This window comes from Schistocerca serialis, chromosome 4, assembly GCF_023864345.2.
Source record: "Schistocerca serialis cubense isolate TAMUIC-IGC-003099 chromosome 4, iqSchSeri2.2, whole genome shotgun sequence".
Taxonomy (NCBI): Eukaryota; Metazoa; Arthropoda; class Insecta; order Orthoptera; family Acrididae; genus Schistocerca; species Schistocerca serialis.
The window spans coordinates 107049369-107071621 of record NC_064641.1 but is presented as its reverse complement, the minus strand read 5'-3'; the positions used below and the strand labels follow the sequence as shown (position 1 = coordinate 107071621).

Sequence of the window (22253 nt, the reverse complement as noted above, 5' to 3'; positions counted from 1 at the left end):
CTGCCTGCTTTTTCAGAAGCCAGTCCTCATACCATTTCTTGCGAGTTTTGTATTTTTATCGAAACTCGAAGACGTGTCACGATTACTGTAGCGTGAGTGTGGACCACTTCCGTGTAGGTAAACCTAACAGGTACGTCGGGACGTGTGTTCCCGATTCAGCCTACGAACACGATTTGTGAAGTAGATTCTTGTTACATTGCGACGAAGACCATTTAGCTGTGACGCGAACGGCATTTTGCATGGCACGTATTTGCCTGGAGCAACTTCGTGGTTGCTGTTCTGCTCGGTTGTCGGTCACTAGGCTGTAACGCAATTACATTCCAAATATCTGTTTTAAACATTATAAGACGCATTATGGTCGCGGAAGCTCGGAGTGCGAAGAAAACCCAATCGCGAGCGGAGCGTCACCCACAGTGAGGCACGGATGTGTGTACTCGCTGTGGCAGCGCCTCGACCGCATAACTTCCAATTTTTTTTATCTTTGCTGAGGGGCGTCGCGAAGTTGGCAGCATTGGCGCGTGAGGGGCGCTGGGTGGGTATGCGGCGGCGCTCGCGGCTGCCTGCCTGGCTGCCGGCCGCCAGTAGCAAGCGAGGCGTCGCCGTAAGAGCGTCGAGTCTGGTCGACACCGAACGGAATTGTGAGTGCGTCTCGTGGCGTGGAGACCTGGCTGAGGAGCAGCAAGCAACCGCCGCCCCCGTAGCCGTGTCGCCGCCAGGTTGGCAGCCACCGTCTTCGATCTTCGCCTAGGTGGGTACAGCAAAACATTCTCCAGTGCCGTCTCAGCTCACCGAACGGTCGATTCCCTCGGGCATTCAATGTGCTCGCTCCAGACACTCACCTGTAATGGCCATCTGTCGTCAACTGTCTTGCGGGCAGTAAAGGGTAGTCTTTTTCCGTGTATGGGATCGGCGCGTTAGTACGTTGAGAAATATCCGAGAGAAGATTTGCGCGACCGCTGGATACGAAATGTGGCTGTTGTAGAAGATGAGACATAGGACTGCTTCCACAACTCTTCAAAAAATAGATTTGTGGCCTTTGGTGGCGTATCGATCAAATAAACGATATTGGAGGCACTGAATTATGGTAAAGAGCGTTGTAGAAGTGCACCCGTGTAGTACGTCGAAAACTGAAGACGATAACTGTCCACGGAAGCGAGTGTCACACAGTTAATGGGGTAATCTTTTCTGTGTGACGCAAACCGCGATAATTTATTATTCGAATGAGCGTAACTGCTGGGAAAGTTTTTGTTAGAAACGAATTTACAGTAAGCCCTTTCGTACAGTGGTGTTGACTGTTATCGTGACTTATAATTATGACCACGTTTCCAGGCAAATAAGTTGTATAAAAACATTTAACTTAAATATACACCACGCTACATATATATAAGTTAAACATTTTTGTATTGGCATATTTGTCTGAAGATGAGGTCGGACCTCGAAACATGTTTCACGCATATGCAATAATTTAATTACGGCATTAAAGAATTGTGGCGTTTCGTAATCTGCAAAACCTTTTATGAAGTTCTGAGTAGACAGCAGAAAAATCACATGCAAATACGAAAATTTAACTGGGTCGTCAGTGTTGTATACTTCCGAAGCATTGTCGGTTGCGTTTATTACAGTGGACGAGGATTACGTAGCTAAATTTCCCTAGCTTTAACAGCAGACGCGAAAAGTCTCGCGTTTCTTTTTTGAAACTTGCAAAAACAAGCCCAACGAGGAGATCTTCGTAGAATTTCTGTAGGACGAAGAAGACAACGAATGGGTCGCGTCGGTCTCCGGGTCGATAAGGCCACGGCGAGAGATAGGAAATTCCACGGGTGCGCGGCTCGCTTTGCCTTGTTTACAAACGGGGAGGCGCTCTGTGGGCTTTGATGTCGGCGGGTACATGTAAACAGCGAGTTAAAGAGTAAAGTATGAGCGCTTTCCAGTTGCCTTCTCTTCTTTCCTTAGCTTGTTCATTTGGTATTTGGCTTTGAGTCCACTGCGGAGCCACTATAGGCTGACCTCGGCTGGTGTTTGACCAGGCCGGAGTAGTGAACCGGCGCCCTTGTTAAAGGTGCAACGTCCGCCCAGGGAATCTAACGTGGTATGTGGCCAGGCGCCTGCTGACCTCTCATGTATCACGAACTGACTCGCGTCATTTTGTTTTATCACAGTATCTTACTGGCATTACGTACATGGTTTCCTAGAGTAAATTCAAGTGATGCACGTAAGTCTTAATTACTTTGCCTGCTTCTACATCTGTACTCCTCAAACCACCTTACCTATAATTTTCCCTCACCTCTTCCTTTCGCGAATGGTACGTGACTGTCGGTCTTTCATATGGGCTGTAACTTCTCTGATTTTTTCTCCATCTCGGTCATTTAGCAAGATGTATGCGGGAGAACGTAGTTATTTCCTGGAACGGGCGCTATCAGAATATTAACAGTAAGCCTCATGCACAGCAGCGCGCTTCTCTTGTAGCGTGCGTCGAGCATCTCCGTAACGCTGTCGTGTTTCCCAGCTGGCACGTCACTAAACGCGGGTCTACTCCTCCTCCCCCCCCCCCCCCTTTCTCCCCACTGTCGAGTTACTGACCTTGTTGACGGACTCGCAAGAACACCTGTATTTGCACCGCTTCGTATCAAAGTGAAGGGCTCCACGGTGTTCTTTAACTTTTGCGAACAGATGGAAATAGGATGGAGCCAAGTCGGGATTGTATGGAGGATGACTGATCTCAGTGAACCCAAGGCGTCGGGTTGTTACAGATGGCGCAGCGATCGTGTGTCTTGTGGCATTGACATGCTGAGGGAGAGGGTGCTCCCTACATCTACATCTACAATCGCACCAAAAAGTATTGGCACACGTGCGTATTTATCGTTGCTGGTTACAAACGCCGCACTTTCCGGTACACAGTACATGTACGTGCTACCTCACATACCAGACATTACAATTCTGCCCATAGTGCCTACCATTAACAAAGAAATGCAGTGTTATGGGCAAACACGTATCTCCTCTGCACACAAAAAGTATTGGCACAGAGCATGGCATCTCGGTATATTGCTGGGTTTTCAGGTACCGGAACGCCATCTGCTGACACATTAGACACTGCGTGTTGTTGACGGCCCGGTCGCCAGTATGTTGCTGTAGTGCGCGATAGTGGTCAGCATGGGGCCGAAGAAGAAGGAACATTCAGTGGCGTTGCGTGAGAGAGTGGTATTGCTCCATTCACAAGGGAGAAGCTATCGACAAATCGGAGCAGAGGTGTCTGTGAGCTACACCACGGTAAGAGCCATCATTCAGAAATATAAAGAGACTGGAACAACAGTGAATAAGTGTCGTCCTGGACGTCCAAAAGTGCTTACAACCCGAGAGCGTCGCCATATCATCGCACTTGCTCGGAAGGAACCTGCTACAAGTGCAGCAACTATTGCTGAGATTGTTCAGACAACGTCCGACAAGACGGTTAGTGTTCAGACTATACGAAATGTGTTGAATGAGGCTGACATGCATGGACGTTCTCCCAGGAAGAAGCCATACATTTCGGAAATTAACCGGCAGAAACGCCTGCAGTTTGCCAAGGACTACATCAGCAAGCCGATGGAGTTTTGGAACACTGTGATATTTAGCGACGAATCGAAGTTCAATGTGTTCGGATTTGATGCAAGAAAGAAAATTTGGCGCAAGCCGAATACGCACCTCGACATCAAACACATGCATCCCACAGTCAAACACGGTGGGGGCGGTATCATGGTCTGGGGCTGTATGGCGGCTTCCGGCGTTGGAAATCTAGCTGTAATTCACGGCACAATGGATCATATGAGATACATTGACGTGTTGCGAGGTAATTTACACGCTAGTGCACAGAAATTGGGCCTTACTGGGGTGTTTCAGTTCCAGCAAGACAACGACCCAAAACATACCGCCATGAAAACCCGGGAGTGGTTACTGTACAATGCCCCCAGAAGGGTTCTAACACCACCTCAGAGCCCTGATTTGAACCCCATTGAGAACCTGTGGGCTCATCTTGACACACAAGTCAGAAAAAGGCGTCCGTCCGGTAAAAACGACTTGGAGAAAGTGCTCCTGGAGGAATGGTCGAAAATTACCCCTGATATCACCCGGAATTTAATACAAAGCATTCCTAGGCGTTTACGTGCTGTTATAGATGCTAAAGGGATGCACACTAGCTATTAGATGGTGAACATCAATGAAGAAAACGAACACACTGTCCGATTCATATGCGTGTGCCAATACTTTTTTGGGTGCAGAAGAGCGATGTTTTTTTTCATGACACTGTATGTTACTTTAAGGACAGGTGATTTTGACATATTTGTAAACTATGTAATGTAAGGTGTCACATGTATGGGTTCTGTTCTGAAATATATGTTTCGTTTAACCTACAACCACTAAAATGTAACTGTGCCAATACTTTTTGGTGCGATTGTACGTGATTACTCTGCTATTCACAATAAAGTCCCTAGCATGGCAGGGCTCCATGTGTGGACGAACTCTTTGACTTCGAAACTCGATTAAGCACGCTGTTTCACATGTACGAACTTAGTCACGTTATATACCGCCTTGTTACACGCCACTATTCGGAGCCCTGTAGCGGCAGAGGACTGCAGATATGTAGGCATGATGAATGAAAAGGTAGAATGTTAATAACGTTTGTTTTATTTAAAAATCTTTTAAGAGATTTTACACACAAAATTCGGAGGCGTTACTTTGCAGCTGATAGTCTCTCTGACCACTCGTTTTCCGTATTCACACAACACGATTTTTCGAGGAGGAAAAGAGCTTTTGACGTCATATCGATGATGGTGTTATTAGAGTCGCAAAACAAGCCTGGATTGTGAAAAGAAATTGGCCTTATCATTTTGAAAGGAGCCATCCCGGCATTTGCTGCACGGGATTTAGGGAGACAATGGAATTCATAAATTTGGATGGTCGAGTGGCGATTTGAACCACCGCCCTACAACATGTGACCATCGTCTTAGCCACCCGGCCCGGTTCAGGACATAGCTTCCCTCGTGCCTGAGCGCTTGGGTTCCCTAACACTCGAACAGCGCGCTCTTTCATGTGCCATTACGCTTCACACGTCTCAGTTTTCCTTTACCGAGACTGCAGTTTTGAGCCATGATTTGCATTCATCACTCTCTAGCGCTACCATCCGGTGTTAGATCTAATCGAATGCCAGTTTTTGTTGTGTTCATCTTCATTTATTCCGTTATCCAGCGACAAACGTGACTGAATCACGTCTATTAAATAACAGAATGTAACGCTGCGAAACGGCACGAAATATAACTAGCGCATAGGATCAATTGTAGGGATGTCGAGTGCACGCCTGTCGTGTATTGCGAGTGTCGTGGACTGAGAGCGCCCACTTTGATGAAAATCTCCCTGTCGCTGAAAAAGACTAATAATTGTGTCCTTCCTGGTGGGACAAATGCGTGGATTCTGTGGCAGCACACACACAATGAAAGTAACGTAGAACTTGAATGTTACTCAACTTCGGTAACACTGGTTATGGCAGTTGTAGAATAGAAATTTAGCCTGTCAGTCCTGCGTCAACTCCAGTTCAATGAACTCGGAGTAAATAATATTCTCTGGACTGAAGGAAGAAAACTAAACTTCTTTCTTGGTGTATTATTCAAAGAACAGTTCCAAACCAACAGTTCTCAGTGAAATCTCTGGCAGGCGGTCAGTCCCCATAAATGATAATTATGTTCACTATTGAGGACTAACCACTGTCTATTTATCGGCCACTGTCTCATTGGACGACCTGAAGACTCGAAGACACGACCAACGTTCTACAGATACTCCCTAGCGAGACTCGGACTGACTGACAACTTGCAAGTGACAACTTTTGCCCGTGCACGCTGTCTGTTTTGGTGGTGGCGCTGCCGCACCAGAGGGCGTGATTCTCGAGGGCAGCGATGTTCCTGCTGCGGACAGACGTCCTGGTACCAACTGCCGCCAAATCTCAGTAGACCACAGGGAGGATTCTGAGAAAGTGTAGCCCAATTACGAAACACTTTGCGTACGAGACGTTTGTATTAGTAATTTCCCGTAGTTCCATTTACTAGTGGGTCAGAAAAGGTAAGGACTGGATGAGTGCTAAATACCCTCCGCCATCCACTGTGAATTGGCCTCTAGAACATTTATGTAGATGTAGATATTGCTGAAGTTTACAGAAGCATGTTATCAGTAGAAAAGTCAATGTGATGGTAGTCCTGTATATATTATGGAAATGTACAGAACTACACTCCTGGAAATGGAAAAAAGAACACATTGACACCGGTGTGTCAGACCCACCATACTTGCTCCGGACACTGCGAGAGGGCTGTACAAGCAATGATCACACGCACGGCACAGCGGACACACCAGGAACCGCGGTGTTGGCCGTCGAATGGCGCTAGCTGCGCAGCATTTGTGCACCGCCGCCGTCAGTGTCAGCCAGTTTGCCGTGGCATACGGAGCTCCATCGCAGTCTTTAATACTGGTAGCATGCCGCGACAGCGTGGACGTGAACCGTATGTGCAGTTGACGGACTTTGAGCAAGGGCGTATAGTGGGCATGCGGGAGGCCGGGTGGACGTACCGCCGAATTGCTCAACACGTGGGGCGTGAGGTCTCCACAGTACATCGATGTTGTCGCCAGTGGTCGGCGGAAGGTGCACGTGCCCGTCGACCTGGGACCGGACCGCAGCGACGCACGGATGCACGCCAAGACCGTAGGATCCTACGCAGTGCCGTAGGGGACCGCACCGCCACTTCCCAGCAAATTAGGGACACTGTTGCTCCTGGGGTATCGGCAGGGACCATTCGCAACCGTCTCCATGAAGCTGGGCTACGGTCCCGCACACCGTTAGGCCGTCTTCCGCTCACGCCCCAACATCGTGCAGCCCACCTCCAGTGGTGTCGCGACAGGCGTGAATGGAGGGACGAATGGAGACGTGTCGTCTTCAGCGATGAGAGTCGCTTCTGCCTTGGTGCCAATGATGGTCGTATGCGTGTTTGGCGCCGTGCAGGTGAGCGCCACAATCAGGACTGCATACGACCGAGGCACACAGGACCAATACCTGGCATCATGGTGTGGGGAGCGATCTCCTACACTGGCCGTACACCACTGGTGATCGTCGAGGGGACACTGAATAGTGCACGGTACATCCAAACCGTCATCGAACCCATCGTTCTACCATTCCTAGACCGGCAAGGGAACTTGCTGTTCCAACAGGACAATGCACGTCCGCATGTATGCCGTGCCACCCAACGTGCTGTAGAAGGTGTAAGTCAACTACCCTGGCCAGCAAGATCTCCGGATCTGTCCCCCATAGAGCATGTTTGGGACTGGATGAAGCGTCGTCTCACGCGGTCTTCACGTCCAGCATGAACGCTGGTCCAACTGAGGCGCCAGGTGGAAATGGCATGGCAAGCCGTTCCACAGGACTACATCCAGCATCTATACGATCGTCTCCATGGGAGAATAGCAGCCTGCATTGCTGCGAAAGGTGGATATACACTGTACTAGTGCCGACATTGTGCATGCTCTGTTGCCTGTGTCTATGTGCCTGTGGTTCTGTCAGTGTGATCATGTGATGTATCTGACCCCAGGAATGTGTCAATAAAGTTTCCCCTTCCTGGGACAATGAATTCACGGTGTTCTTATTTCAATTTCCAGGAGTGTATTATCAGTCTCTTGCTGAAGTACGTATAGCTGTAGTCACGGAGCGTATCTGGTCGTTGATCTTTAGTGTATTTCCGTGCATCAGCAAACTGTCTTTAAGGAGATCGTGAAAGGGCTGACCTGCTGTTTTCTTTGTGTGCGTCTACAGCCGCGTGCGATTCTCTCCCGTATTGCGATTACTGCTTAGGTTCGTGAGGAGTTCACGAATACCGATTAGTTTCATGCGGGGTAAATGCCAGACTAGCAGTACGAATCTGCCCTACAGCACTGTCGCTTCTTTCACTTCCGGTACTGATTTGTTAGCATGCAAAATGCCAAGCTACACTGTCGTCCACCCTATAACTGGTTGGATAAGTCGAGGGTTAATAATCTGTATGTGGGTTGATGGGGCGTGGTGATATTCAGTGCCCACAGCAGAGGCCGCGGCTACGTTAAATCAGAAATGGCACCACGAAAGGAAGACGCATTAACGTCGCAGAAGAAAAAGTTAATAACGGGCTTTGTTTTCAAGTCAGTTGCTATTCTTAAGTACTGGCAGCGAGTTAGTTACATGTTCTGTTGCGTAAGTGCTGTGGAAAGAGTGTATTTATTTCTTTATGACAAAGTTCTCACCATTTACAGGTCAGTAAGTAACACACTATCTTAAATGTAAAAGGAGCAGTCAAATGAAAACGAGACAGACCGTGTAAAGAGCATGGCGCGGACGTTTATTTGGAACCGGGAAGGAACAGTGCGAACGTTCATGGCCGTAACCACGTGTCTGACAGGCGTGCTCTACGTGACGTCAGCGAGTCGTACAGGTATGTGCTTCCGACTTCACTATTGAGGCCGGGAAAGGGGAACAGCGAGGAGTGCTGTGGTTTTTGGCTGCGAATGGTGTGTCAGTGTCTGCTGTGTATAGTGTACGCAGTAGGCCTATGTCACGTGTGCTTGTGTCTACGAAGAATAAACGGTTTAGAGACTGTGAGGTATCATTGAAAACACCAGTCGGTCAGGACAGGCTCATCGCGGCCTCACCCTTCTGTCACTGCTGAGGTAGATACTGCGGACGATGGAAGACATGTTGGGCATCCGTCACAGTACTACTCACGCCATCGTGACAGAGCATCTGAAGTTCCGGATACTCGGTACGCAATGGGTCCCACACAGCCTCACGGAGGAGCGGAAGATTGTACAACTGTGGATAATATCGTTTCCTGTCCCGTGTTCTTGTGGGTGGCATCATGTGGTTTCGCTCCCACCGAAAAAATCCAAAGTTGTGGTGTACGCCAGCTCGGGAAAATCGTGATGACCTTTCTCTTTGACTGCAAGGACCCGCATTGACTTTCTGGAACGCGGCGCCTCAGTTAACGTACAGAGGTACGTGGACACTCTGCAAACATTAAAGCGCGCCATCAAGGCCACACACCCAGGAACGTCGACGGACGGTATCGTTCTGTTACAGGATAATGTTCGCGCACGTGATACCTAAGTTTTGAATAAGCTGCAGAAATTTCGCTGGAAATCCGGTTACGTCCTCCGTACAGTCCGGATCTCTACTCGTTAGATTTTCCGTATTTTCGGAGCCGTTCGTAAAGAAGACATTCGTGGTCGTCAGTTTCCAAAGAAGCTTTCAAAGAAGAGGTGCACGCCTGAGTACAATTACGGTTCCGCAGGCAGCCGCAAATACTCGTATGTTTCCATAAAGTCATTGGCCGTTTGTCTCACAGTTGGATAATTGTATGAATCATTGCGATGATTACATTTCGAGTATTAATTTTTGTGCTACAAATAGATTTAAATTATGTATAGTGGTAGTCCTGTGGGTCAGTTTGCAGTTCATTTTTCTTAGACAAATTCTAAAATGAGACACACATATGCGGCGGAGAATTGGGCAATGGACAGCGATCAGCGAGTGTGGGCTACCCTGGTGAAGTTTCCACGTGCGGTCCAGCGTGCGTCACGCGTGCTGGTAAACACGCGCCTGCGTCACGCGGCGCCGGCACCTGCGCCGCTGCGCGTGCCAAGGCCCTTCTGCGAACGGCGCCGACGTCAGCGTGAGTGGCGCCGGCAGCCAAGCGACGCACAGCGCCGCCTTTGTCGCCGCCCTCCACAATGGGCCGGACCGTCAATGAACGCCGCTAGAATGGACCGGCCAGCGCGGTTTCAGTTGCTGCAACTCCTAGGTTTGGGGTGTTTTCGCTAGTGTCACGTCGCTTTCAGTCGCAGTACTTCCTTTTTCTGTTAGTCCCACGCGTTCGGAGCTACGACTGCATTTTCAGGGACTGCATTAACATTTTTGCGTGGGATATTTACGTCAGAATAACATATAACAATTATCAATGCAGATAGAAAGTTTTAACGAGTAATTTGAGTCGCCTATTATGCAGTGTAAGCAACAATGTAAAAAAAATTACTCTGTTTACACAAGCTTGACTTCCTTAGTCGCGCAAAGGATTACGTCATTGGTGTCACGTAAATTGTTGCACACATGTGAAATCATTCCAAATGTGTGTAGAAGTTTTTTTTTTCTTTTTTTTCAGCGTTGCAGACGGCAAAACATTTTGTGACCAATTGAGGGCAACCAGCAATAAGTTTGTTCGCAAATATCGGCTGAGAAACTTTTCTCTTAAAACTAAAAATTGTGTTGTTTATTTGCTACCAGTTAATAATCAGAAGCAGATGTGGCACAGTTCTTGAAAATGGAATTGTAGCTCCGAAACTTATTGGATTTGTAGAGGAAAATAAAGTGATGTGATGCAAGACGGCAAATTACTGGAATCAAGAATTGAGGTATGCGCAGTGCCCGTCGTTTACCAATAATTACATTCTAATAAAGCGTTCTTTTATACCATATCAAGAGCTACAAAAAGAGTACAGTGTGTCCACGTGAAACTTCTCTGATTTCCAAATATGACAAACAAAAAACTGAGAGACATTGGAACTTGCTGTTCGCGGCATCATGTAAAGTAGTTAAAAATGTTTTGTACAAAAAATTCGTGCACTGTCAGATGGGCTTCTTTTGTAACCTGTGAAATGCCTAGACCGTACTCTGTCCCAATCCATGTGCGCGTAAGCATGTCTTGTATAATAGAGGCTGTTGCATCCGCAATTCTTCCGCGGATATCTCTAAGCTCACGTACACACATGGTCTTTCACATAAACCCATAGGAAGAAATCCTGAGGGGTTACGTGCGGAGAGAGCGTTGGCCACGTGGTTGGTGCATCACTGTGCAAGTGGTCGGTCCAAGAGGTCACGAACATAGTCTTCAGTGCTGGCACACACTTGCTGGCTAAAAATGGGTCAAATGGCTCTGAGCACTATAGGACTTAACTTCTGAGGTCATCAGTCCTCTAGAACTTAGAACTACTTAAACCTAACTAACCTAAGGACATCACACACATCCATGCCCAAGGCAGGATTCAAACCTGCGACCGTAGCGGTCGCGCGGTTCCAGACTGTAGCGCCTAGAACCGCTCGGCTACTCTGGCCGGCGCACACACTTGCTACTGACATACAAACTGTGCCTTTGACACTAAAGTCAGTTCTTAATTACAGACTCTGGTGATGAAAGTAGATGGAACTTGTGAAATAACGTAATAAAAGAATTAATCAATCCAGACTATGTTCTCTAAGTCCGCGAATTGATTTTCTTAGGTAATATGTATTGGCTGTAATTAGTATTTGGAAGTGCGGTCAATACGGTACGCAGAACGTATGGGCCTAGATAATCAAGAACAGAGAACTATGTGCATTTTAACGAAATTCGCGATCTCGAAAAGAGTACTGTAGACTACGACAGACTACCTCTTCAAGAATATATTTAAGATACTCGGTACCCTCAACTTTTTCTCTGTACTGTTTCTTCTAATGTGAAGTTAATTGTCAAGTGAAGTGAAGTAATTGGATGACTAACACGTGACACTGTGTGGGGGAGGCTTTCGCAATAACTTATTCCCGCAGCTTTCTTTTATTGCGTGCGCTGCTTGGCTTGAAAGCGTACCGACGGTAGAATGTATGCGTACACACACACACACACACACACACACACACACACACACACACACACACTAACGCGCGCGCAGAAAAGGGAACCTTGGGCTTGGCAATGTTAGGTAACCGATAACTTACGTAATAGGGCTGCGCTTATAGTGCGACAGATTTAGAGCTTACAATTAGCTTCGACCAGCGACTCGCTGCCGCCTCTACTGGCAAATAATAGCGTTCGTACTAGGAAGCATTTCCCGCTGCGCGAAAACCACGCGTAATATACACACTTTGGGGCGTTTTTCCGCCCAAGTTATGCTTCTCTTGGGAGGATTTGAGCAGCAGCATAATTGTTGGTGGGAACAGAAGTAATTTTGAATATTCGGCGCTACAATCTGGAACCGAGCGACCGCTACGGTCTCAGGTTCGAATACTGCCTCGGGCATGGATGTGAGTGATGCTCTTAGGTTAGTAAGGTTTAAGTAGTTCTAAGTTCTAGGGGACTGATGACCACAGCCGTTAAGTCCCATAGTGCTCAGAGCCATTTAAACCTTTTTTTTCTTTTCTTTTATTTTTTTTCTTTTATTCGGCTTCCTTCGTAGCACGGAGATAGTTTGCTATGTAATAGTACAACGTTTTTATTGTCTTGTGCACTTCATCTTCATTTACAAGGATACTCTCCAAATCACATTTATGTGCTCGACAGTGGGTTCATCGAACCAGCTTCACAATAATTCTCTATTTTTCCAATTTCGTACAGCGTGTGGAAAAAACGAACACATATATGTTTCCGTGCGAGCTCTGATTTCCCAAATTTTATCATGTCCTGCCAATAGCACGCAGTCTTTGGTTTACCTTTCTCACATCATTTTCTGTGTGTTCCTTACAATTTAAGTTGTTCGTGATTGTAATTGCTAGGTATTTAGTTGAATTTACCGCCTCTGAATTAACGGATTCGTTTTAGCACTCATGTGGGTGACTTGACACTTTTCGTTATTTAGGGTCAGTTGCCAATTTTTGCAACGTGCAGATATCTTTTCTAAATCGTTTTGCAATAAATATTCGAGAAATTTAATTAGGCGGCACGTTAGCTTATTTAAAGGCTCTGAGCACTACGGGACTTAACATCTGGGGTCATCAGTGCCCTAGAACTTAGGTCAGGAACCTCCTTAGGTGATACGTTTGTCCCCACGACGGGTCTGGTGACACTGCGCGCGCGCGTGGCCTCCTGGAGCCGCGGCCAGGTGAGGTGGCGGACGGCCGCTATTTTTAGCGCAGGCCGCAGGAGCGAGATAAACGCCGCGCCGCTCACCGAGATTATGGGCTGTTGCGACAGGCGGCCGCGGTATATGCGGACGCTTACTCAGCGGCAAGTACGCCGGCCGTGCTGACGGATCTCTTGGCTCTGGACTTAAATTTACACCTTGTGGCGGATGGCGAGAGGTGCCTCGCAATTTCTTCGTTTTCGACGTGGTTAATTCGCGAGATGGAGAAAGTAATGCGTTTCCCGAGGAGCGTCTACAACTTCACATCTATGACACTACATTTTAAATCTTTCCACATTGCTGCTTGGATCGTAACGTGCCAACATTTTTAGTGAAAACATACAACGTAGTTTTCGTACGATATGGTTTTGTAATACCCAAGGGAGCGAAATAAGCTTAATCGCCAATGAAATAAAGTGTTTGTTTCAAATAAAAACATCACCGAGGAGAAAGCCATTTCAAGAAACACATCACTTCCTCCTTACTTTTCCCTCATCCTTGCTCTTCTAAAAATTCGTATCGTGACAGATCTATTTATTGCTCCGTACAGATCGTTGTCACGCTGTATCCTCGTTTGTGAGACAGCTGCGTTGTGGGAAGTTATTCCGAAGCATCATTTTAACGGCTTCTCGCTAGCATCCTTCTCCAGCCTAATGCCCAAAACTGTGGTAGATGATTTATTTGATTCGTTGATGATAACCTGCAGCGAAATACAACCTAGAGGACTATCGGCAGCCTGTTTCTTTCTTCGCTGTGTATGTTCTTAAAACCTGAAAATTGCATCTTTTACGTTTCGTGTCGCGTATATTAACACAAAAAGTAATCGTTGCATGTTGATGAGGAAAGGAGTTGTTAAATATTTGTCACTCCTCAATAAAACAGTTACGGGAGAATTTTAGTTGTCATATCATTGCAGCGGGTACAGTCCTTACAATAAATGGAAATTATTTATCGAAGAATTATTCAGATACTTGTTGACAACGAATGAAATGACAACGAATGGAATGCCAAAGTTGAGAAGGAGGCTCCTGTAATCCCGTGTGTCGAAGTGAGGTATGTGTTTCCTTCAGATCAGAACCAAAAAAGTTAATGTGATGGCCCTGCTGACTACATCATACACACGGCTGGAAGCGTGAATTCGACGTGCTCGCGGTTTGAAAGGACGCCTCAAGGGCAGCTTTGTTATCGGGCGTGCGACTGCGATTTTGATCTAAAAATAAACCAATGAAAGCTGCTGCGTAGCGTGCGAAAGACAAGATATCTGGCGATGAGAAATGCTGCTGTCATTCTTTTCAGGCTGTTATCACACTCTTTATGGCTGTGTCGTCGTTGTCAATGGTCGTCTGCAAGGTTACGCTTTGGAGAGGTAAAACTTAATAAATCGAAGATACGAGTGTGCTTGTGACGAGCCCCCTTGAGCGAAATCGTGCTTATTTCTGGTTCTCAATTTGAAAACTAAGCGATAAATATCAGGTAATTGCTGCTTTTAGACCTAAACTCCTGAACATCGGACCGCTTTTCTTCGTCCACACTGGTAAGTATGTCATTACATCCGAGGCTTCCGTCATGCTTCTGATAGCGGTTGATTGGCTGTGCCGAGTATTCAGGTTAGACGGGAAGCCGTAGTGGCCTATGCGGAAGCCCGAGTCCATAATCTGCGATACCGAGGGCTGCACTCGGTGGTAGGGGGAAGTGTGGGACGTTTATCTTCCGTCACGTCAGACGAGCGTTGCGGCAGCCAGACAAATAATTCTCAAAATATCGTCAGTTTTATTAAAATGTGAAACCTCTTGCAACAGTCTAGTTTGAAGTATAATTCTTTACTGCCAGAACTTTCTGAAGAGGCGACATGCCGATCTGCTTCACTGCAAGTTTGATTTCTAATCGGCCTCACTTTTGCACATTTTCACGCCAAGATCGAAAATGATATCTGTACTCTCATCGGAACTCACACGGTGCTATATCCCGGTAGCTTTAGGTATTATGTTGACATACGTAGTGCGAGTGCTAGGAAATACTTGAACAGTGTAAATAGAGCTAGTTTAGTATAGTACAAACGGTGAATAAATAGCTGCTAAAACTGTCTTGCAACACTAATCGGGCATTAACCGGTCAAGTGCCACAAGTAGCTTCATTCTATCTGCTGTGGACGTCAGGAAGCGTACCGAAATCTAGTCTCCAACAAATGATTTGCATGCGGAAGGCACTAGTGTCATTAAGAAAGATATCGACTGTAATATTGAGTAAACCATTTGGCAAATAGAATAGTAACTGTCATCAAGTCGTGTCTCGAAGAAGAATTTATGTTTAACTGGAAAGAAAAACATTGTAAACAGTTTGTACCACAGAACTAGAAGTGGCGACAAAGTGAAGTTCTGTTATCGCAGGATGATGAAATAGTTACGTCGAACATTTCTAATCCCCTCTAACCATACTTTCCTTCGCAGTCAACATTGCACGCATTGTAGCCTTACGTAATTTTAACCGAGCGAGGTGGCGCAGTGGTTACACACTGGACTCACCTTCGGGAGGACGACGGTTCAAACACGCGTCTGGCCATACTCACTTATGTTTTCTGTGATTTTCGTAAACCACTTCAGGCACACTTCCTATGAAAGGGCACGGCCGACTTTCTTCTCTAACCTTCCCTCACCGCCGGGACTGATGCCCCCGCTGTTTGGTACCCTCCTCGCTACCTGCTGAAGCGAAGGTCTGCTTCAGAAACGGCTGTATCAGAAACGAGGAAAGAAGTAGGAATCTATTCAGCAGCATTAAAGATTAAAGAGTTTCGAAACAAATAAGTATCAGGTGCAACGCGGACGAATGAAAATAGCACGCCGAATTTCAAGATTTGTGACACAGCCGAAAAAGAGATAGGCAGTTAAATATTAATAATAATACACCGAACGCCTGAACAGCAATGCTGTAGATAACGGCGACTATGACACACAAATTACCGAAAATTTTTGCTGGATTCTGCTTGTGATTCAGGACCTACGAATGTGGTTTTCTAGCTCTGAGAGGAAGACGTGGAGCTTTTGATTAGACGTCGGTAGGCGAGGGTGTTCCTAATTAGCACTCCGGAGCTGCCACGCAGCCGCGTCTTTATTCTGAGCGGGCTGCGTTGTGCCAAACTCGGCCACCTGGCTGCCTCTGGCCGCTCGTCTTTATTTCAGGCATCCGGGAACGCTCTGCGCCGCGCGTCTTGGGGCAGGCCGCGCGCGATGTCCTGTCCCCACCCTCCTCCAGCTGTGCCGGCAGCGGCCGAGTAACTAGTGTCTGTAGCAGCTTCTTACTGTTCTGCCTTTCGCTTTTAAGCTTAGCGGTTTTCCTTGTTGACAGTGACCTCGATTAACCTGAGAGACAGGTTGCATATTGAACTTAGTTGTTCCAAAGATAAATTCTCGGGGCGAATGCAAGATCTCCAATGTAGGCAGGAAATAATGCACAGCTTAGATTGTACGTCACCTGTCATTTACGACATCTGGTCCCAGCTGCCCAGTATTGGGTGTTCCAGCTGTCGCAGTGGGCGATAGGCGGTAGGGTTCTTAAAGGCATTTCCTTTAGGTTTTCATAAAATTGTTATATAAAAGCATTTGTTAAGTATTATTATACGCTTTAACTTTTTGTAACTGTTGTTGTTGTGGGCTTGAGTCCTGAGACTGGTTTGATGCAGCTCTCCATGCTACTCTATCGTATGCAAGCTTCTTCATCTCCCGGTACCTACCGCAACCTACATCCTTCTGAATGTGCTCAGTGTATTCATCTCTTGGTCTCCCTCTACGATTTTTACTCTCCACGCTGCCCTCCAATACTAAATTGGTGATCCCTTGATACCTCAGAACATGTCCTACCAACTGATCCCTTCTTCTAGTCAAGTTGTGCCACAAGCTCCTCTTCTCCCCAATTTTGTAATTATGTGTTATAAATTATATAAACTTACTTCACCATTGCTGTGGAGCTGGCGGATGCTAGGATATTTTACTGCTAGCAGAGATAAAAAAAGTGGGCGATAGGTAAAAACGGTTGACTACCCCTGGATTAAGGCCTTTATTCTGGAAACACAAATGCAACGCGCTATCGTTAATGCACATGACTCGTATCCGTCAGGTTATCCAGTTTTAAGGTTAGCGTGATTCCCCAAATGCCGGATGAACTGCGAAATGCTCGGACGGTTTTCGTCCCCATCCTCCCACAATGCGAACTTGTCTTCCTTTCGTCTTTCCTTCCAAGTACAAAAAGAAGAAAAACAAGAAGAGAAACTTTGAAACCAATTCACAAGCTAGGTGGCACAGTGGTAAAAACTCCGGACTCTCAGTTCTGTAAGAACAGGGTTCAAATCTCCGTCCGCCCATATAACAATACCGGTCGTCGACGAAGCGGATTAAGGGAAACGCCAGAATGGTTCGTCGATAAGGGTAGCACTATTTCGTGCGTCGCCTTTGTTCGCGGTACCTTGCGGACACGGTACAGCCAGTGTATGACTGGATGGAAAGATCTAAAAATTAAGGTCAAAAAGGCAACGTTTGCGACGAGCGAGGGTTCGGGCAAGATTCTTGTTTCAGTGCAGTAACAGTGTCATTGAACATGTTTTCTGAAATGGTTTCGCAGACATCGATAACCAACGGATCCATTGAAAGCAAGAATATAAAAACCACACCTTCACAGAACCTCCACAGGAGACAGTTGTACGCGTTCTCTGATGTTTTACAATCAGTGTTTACGAATGTACAAATAGACTCGTAGGACGACATTGTTTCCAGTGACTGGTAGTCCAGTTTTTATGCTGTTGGCACGCTCGTGTGACATGCGAGAGCTTTTGCAGCAGCAGTGTTTAGCGAATGTTTAGCTTGTGCGGTTATCTGGGTTCTCTACATGGACGACTCAACAGCTACTCGTGCTTCAGGCTATTTCGGCCTCACAAACATCGGTTCAAAATGGTTCAAATGGCTCTGAGCACTATGGGACTCAACTTCTGAGGTCATTAGTCCCCTAGAACTTAGAACTAGTTAAACCTAACTAACCTAAGGACATCACACACATCCATGCCCGAGGCAGGATTCGAACCTGCGACCGTAGCGGTCTCGCGGTTCCAGACTGCAGCGCCTAGAACCGCACGGCCACTGCGGCCGGCCACAAACATCGGTAATGCACCCTCGTCGCTGCCTGTTAGGTGTGTGCGACGCTGTTGTTATCGGTAGTCTTTTATTCGATTTAAATATGGCCCAAATGGCGTTTGTCGGGAGGTTGGTTTCTTCACATATCCTCTCTCAAATTAATAGACGAATTACGCACACTAAGCCTGTACGCTGGCACGGTCTACACGGAATAGTTGTGGAGAGAACAGCAAGTAAGCGACCATCCCCAATTTATCATCGTTGAATGTCTCTAAACCAAATCCTCACAACCACCACGGAAATTCTGCCTACACCGGCGCTTTATGCATCTACATCTGTTCTCCGTAAGCACCGAGCGCTGTGCTGAGGAGGAAGTAATGTAGCAATATCATTTTCCATTCATGGGTGGTTATTGATACCCCGCTGACAACGTCTTTGTCTAATTTTAGCGTCGGATCGTTACATACGAGATACACAATACGTTTCACGAATCATTCTGGGACACGGATTTGCTGAGCGAAGAACCTTTTTTGGCTATAGATGTTATTAGCCAGGTCAGTTTTATATATCCTGATCCGCAACGACCCTGTCGTACTATCTTAAAGTCCACCAGACGTACTTAGGCATCTGGCGGCGCCTCTCCATTAGGAACAACATATCGTGTTCTGTTTTGCTGGGAAGTCTTGTGTCCAGTCTCACGTGTTTTCGGATATTCCACGTGCTCGTATTTTCTTTACTATTAATCGATGCGCAAATATATCTGATGCTCGTTGGAACTCTAGAAACGCGGCAACGTTGTCAGGATATGCCACTGTTACTGACGATGCGTGGTTGCCACATTCTGTCGTTTGCGGCGTTCCATCTGCATGCAGCGGCCATGGCGGCCCCGAGGAGGCCCCTGGCGGGGCGAGACATCACCGGTAAAAATAGCCGCGCATTCCGCAGAGCGGGGGCGGCGCTCTCACCTGCCCCCGCCCTCCGCCCCCGGTTCCATTCATAGGCGCACACACTCCCAACGCAGCTCAAGTGTGACACACTGTCAGGTGCTTCCGTCTAACTGGGCTTCCTGAGGACCCGCGTCTCCCAAGTCCCGCTTCAGAATTTTGTCGTCAAATGAAATAACTTGCGCATACTGCACTGTAGCAGAGTACACCTTTTCACCTTTCGGAGTGAAACATAACCTGTAGTGTTGCTCGCTGGCTCAGTGTAAAGCACCAGACAACCGATCCAAAAGTGTGAGGACTGGTAACTGTACTCGTACAAAACAGTGAATACACACTTATACAATGACCAGCCAGAACATTACGGCCACCTACCTGCTAGCCGGTTGGAAAAATGCCACTGCCGTCGTGAAACATGATCGTCATGAACGGAAAAAAATGGCTCTGAGCACTATGGGACTTAACAGCTGTGGTCATCAGTCCCCTAGAACTTAGAACTACTTAAACCTAACTAACCTAAGGACATCACACACATCCATGCCCGAGGCAGGATTCGAACCTGCGACCGTAGCAGTCGCGCGGTTCCGGACTGCGCGCCTAGAACCGCGAGACCACCGCGGCCGGCGTCATGAACGGATATACGTGGTCTGCAACTAGCGTACGACACACCTCGACTATTATTATGCCTTGCACGAGCTCCAGTCGACGCACGGATGCCAACGTGAATGTTCCGCAGAGCATAATGGAGCCGCCGCCAGCTTGTCTCCCTCCCGCAGTACAGGTGTCAAGGATCTGTTCCCCTGGAAGTCGACAGATTCGCCCCTTTCCACCGGCATGATGAAGAGGGTATCGGGATTCATCAGACCTTGCAACGCCTTGTCAGTGCGCCAACGTCCGGTGCCGATGGTCACGAGCCCATTTCAGTCGTAGTTGCCGATGTCGTAGTGTTAACATTGACAATTGCACGGATCATCGGCTGCCAAGGCCCATCGTTAGTGTTCGGTGCACTGTTGTTCAGACACACTTATACACTGTCCAGCATTTAAGTCTGATGTTCATTCCGCTACACTTCTCCGCCTGTCATGTTTTACTTGTCGGCCCAGCCTAAAATGTCAGACATCTGTAATGAGGAGTGGCCGCCCAGTACTACGTTTCACCTTGGTTTCACCACGTGTTGAAGACACCACAGCGCTCCTCGAACACATATGTCCGAAATGCTAATGCCGAGCCTCCGGGCGGTTACAATCTTCCGTCGGTCAAACTCAGATGGATCGCGCGACTTCCGCATTCTACAGCAGGACAGCACGCTCCCTGATCCTGCATGCACCGTGCGTGTGTCTGACAAGCAGTCATCCCCCGCCAGGTGACGCTGCTATTGCCTGGGCAGGTGTATATCGATAGCAGGTCGGTGGTCATACTGTTTCGCTGATCAGTGTATATAAGTATCTAACGCAGCTATTAGTTACGTAGTTTCGTTACTAGCCGTGCACTTTCTGGGACACCAGTAGTTGGCAAATACGGCCTGTGGGTCGCGTGACTCGCCGGCTGATTTAGCTGTTTCACTATTTTGTGGATTTGCACTTTTTAGTTTCCGGCAGAAAGAACCCGCCGATTAAAAACAAACACCTTTCGTGATCTTCCAAGGTAATCGTTAGCGCGTATCAAGTTAGGCGGCGCTTTTTATAACGAGTGATGCATTTGTGTAAACATGACGTCGGTTGCGTCCCTCTGAAAACAGACAAGAATGCCAGTAACAGCTGAAGGGAAGTATTGCTTACACCAAAGCAGAGCGCCAAACAGTAGAAATGAAACCTGAAAACTCTGTAGACATTTACTCCACAGAAAATAATGACAAACGGGATTGATCATCGAAATTAGTAACAGTCATAAACAAGACAGTGTCCCCTAACAGGAGCAACGCAAGCAATCCCAGTCCCACAGAAAGCAGGAATTGTCCCGGCGAAGGTTCGAGTCCTCCCTCGGGCATGGGTGTGTGTGTGTGTGTGTGTGTGTGTGTGTGTGTGTGTGTCCTTAGGATAATTTAGGTTAAGTAGCGTGTAAACTTAGGGACTGATGACCTTAGCAGTTAACTCCCGTAAGATTTCACACCCATTAACATTACAGCAGGAATTGTGAGTACAGAAGAAAGCGAAGCTCATTGTCAAGTACAACAGGAGGTCCGAGTCGGCCCCCAATGAATAAATCGGTGTGATGAAATAGGCGCACGGTAGAAGGAGTAACTACATCTTACGGAAATTAATAATAGGGAAAGAAAAAGAAAAATATAGGCTGTTGTCTACCAGTGGAAACCATTTCTGAATCGGTCTTTAGGGCAGGTAGAGGGGGAGGCTGTAAAACGCACATGAACATGGTTGGTAACAGGGGGAAAAGCCTGAATACTCGTTAATAGGGACAGTTTTCTCGTGGCTTTAGATCCTTCAAGTTGCTTTCGCTGTTAAGCGTATTCAAGTGAAAGGTGCAGAACATTGCGCAGTTTTTGAACGGTATTGAAATATGTGCTCTCAAGGCAAACGTCACTCCATTCCTTTTTGTCCGTCGAGTGGACACTGCTGTTCATTTGAAACAGTTTAGTGTTGTCAGCTTGCTATAAGCGAATAAATGAAGCATCTTTTGCAATGTCGGTGTACGGTTTGCGTCGTGCTCGGCGCAGACATCTCGTTCCTGAGCGAACAGTGTTTCAGAGAAGTGCATTTAGCAAGGCGTTGTTGGAACACAGAGAGTCTACAGATATAAGCGTGTATGCTGCACCGGTGAGAGGACGGGGTTGAGGTGAGATGAGGCTGGAGTAGCGGGCAGGGCAGGGCGGTGTTTTTTATTAGGGACCTCGCGGCCGCCGCCTGACCTCGTTCCGGGGCGCGTGACTCAGCCCCGCGCATAGCTGCTCCGTGACGTGGAGGCACACTTGTTGCACTGCGCGTGGTCTCCACGTGTGTACAGGACGCAGATCTGCTGCTGAGGACGCGTGCCCGAGTACTTCTACTCGCAGTCCGTGGTGCAGCGAAGGGATGCCCACTTTTTCCCCTGAAACTACGCAGACGTATTTATTGTGAAGTTCTGCCATTTCGTGTAACTTTAGCCCGCCACGAGAGCAGAGAAGTCAAGCTGTCGACAAGAACGTTGTCGGCCGTTGTGGCTGAGCGGTTCTAGGCGCTACGGTCGCAGGTTCGAATCCTGTCTCGGGCATGGATGTGTGTGATGTCCTTAGGCTAGTTAGGTTTAAGTAGTTCTGAGTTCTAGGGGACTGATGACCTCAGATGTTAAGTCCCATAGC

At 47.4% G+C, this 22253-nt stretch overlaps 1 protein-coding gene across 4 annotated transcripts in view; it reads left to right on the top strand.

The window, feature by feature from the left end:
- Positions 1-22253, top strand: part of LOC126475254 (histone deacetylase 5) — a 454388-nt gene that overhangs the window by 250227 nt on the left and 181908 nt on the right. For 3 of the 4 annotated variants that reach the window (XM_050102965.1, XM_050102964.1, XM_050102963.1), the window contains exon 1: positions 602-748. The exons of the other annotated variant lie outside the window; for it this stretch is intronic. The gene's annotated coding sequence lies outside the window, so the exon portion shown is untranslated. Of the gene's footprint in view, positions 1-601; positions 749-22253 lie in introns of those variants that run through there. 4 annotated transcript variants of the gene reach the window in all.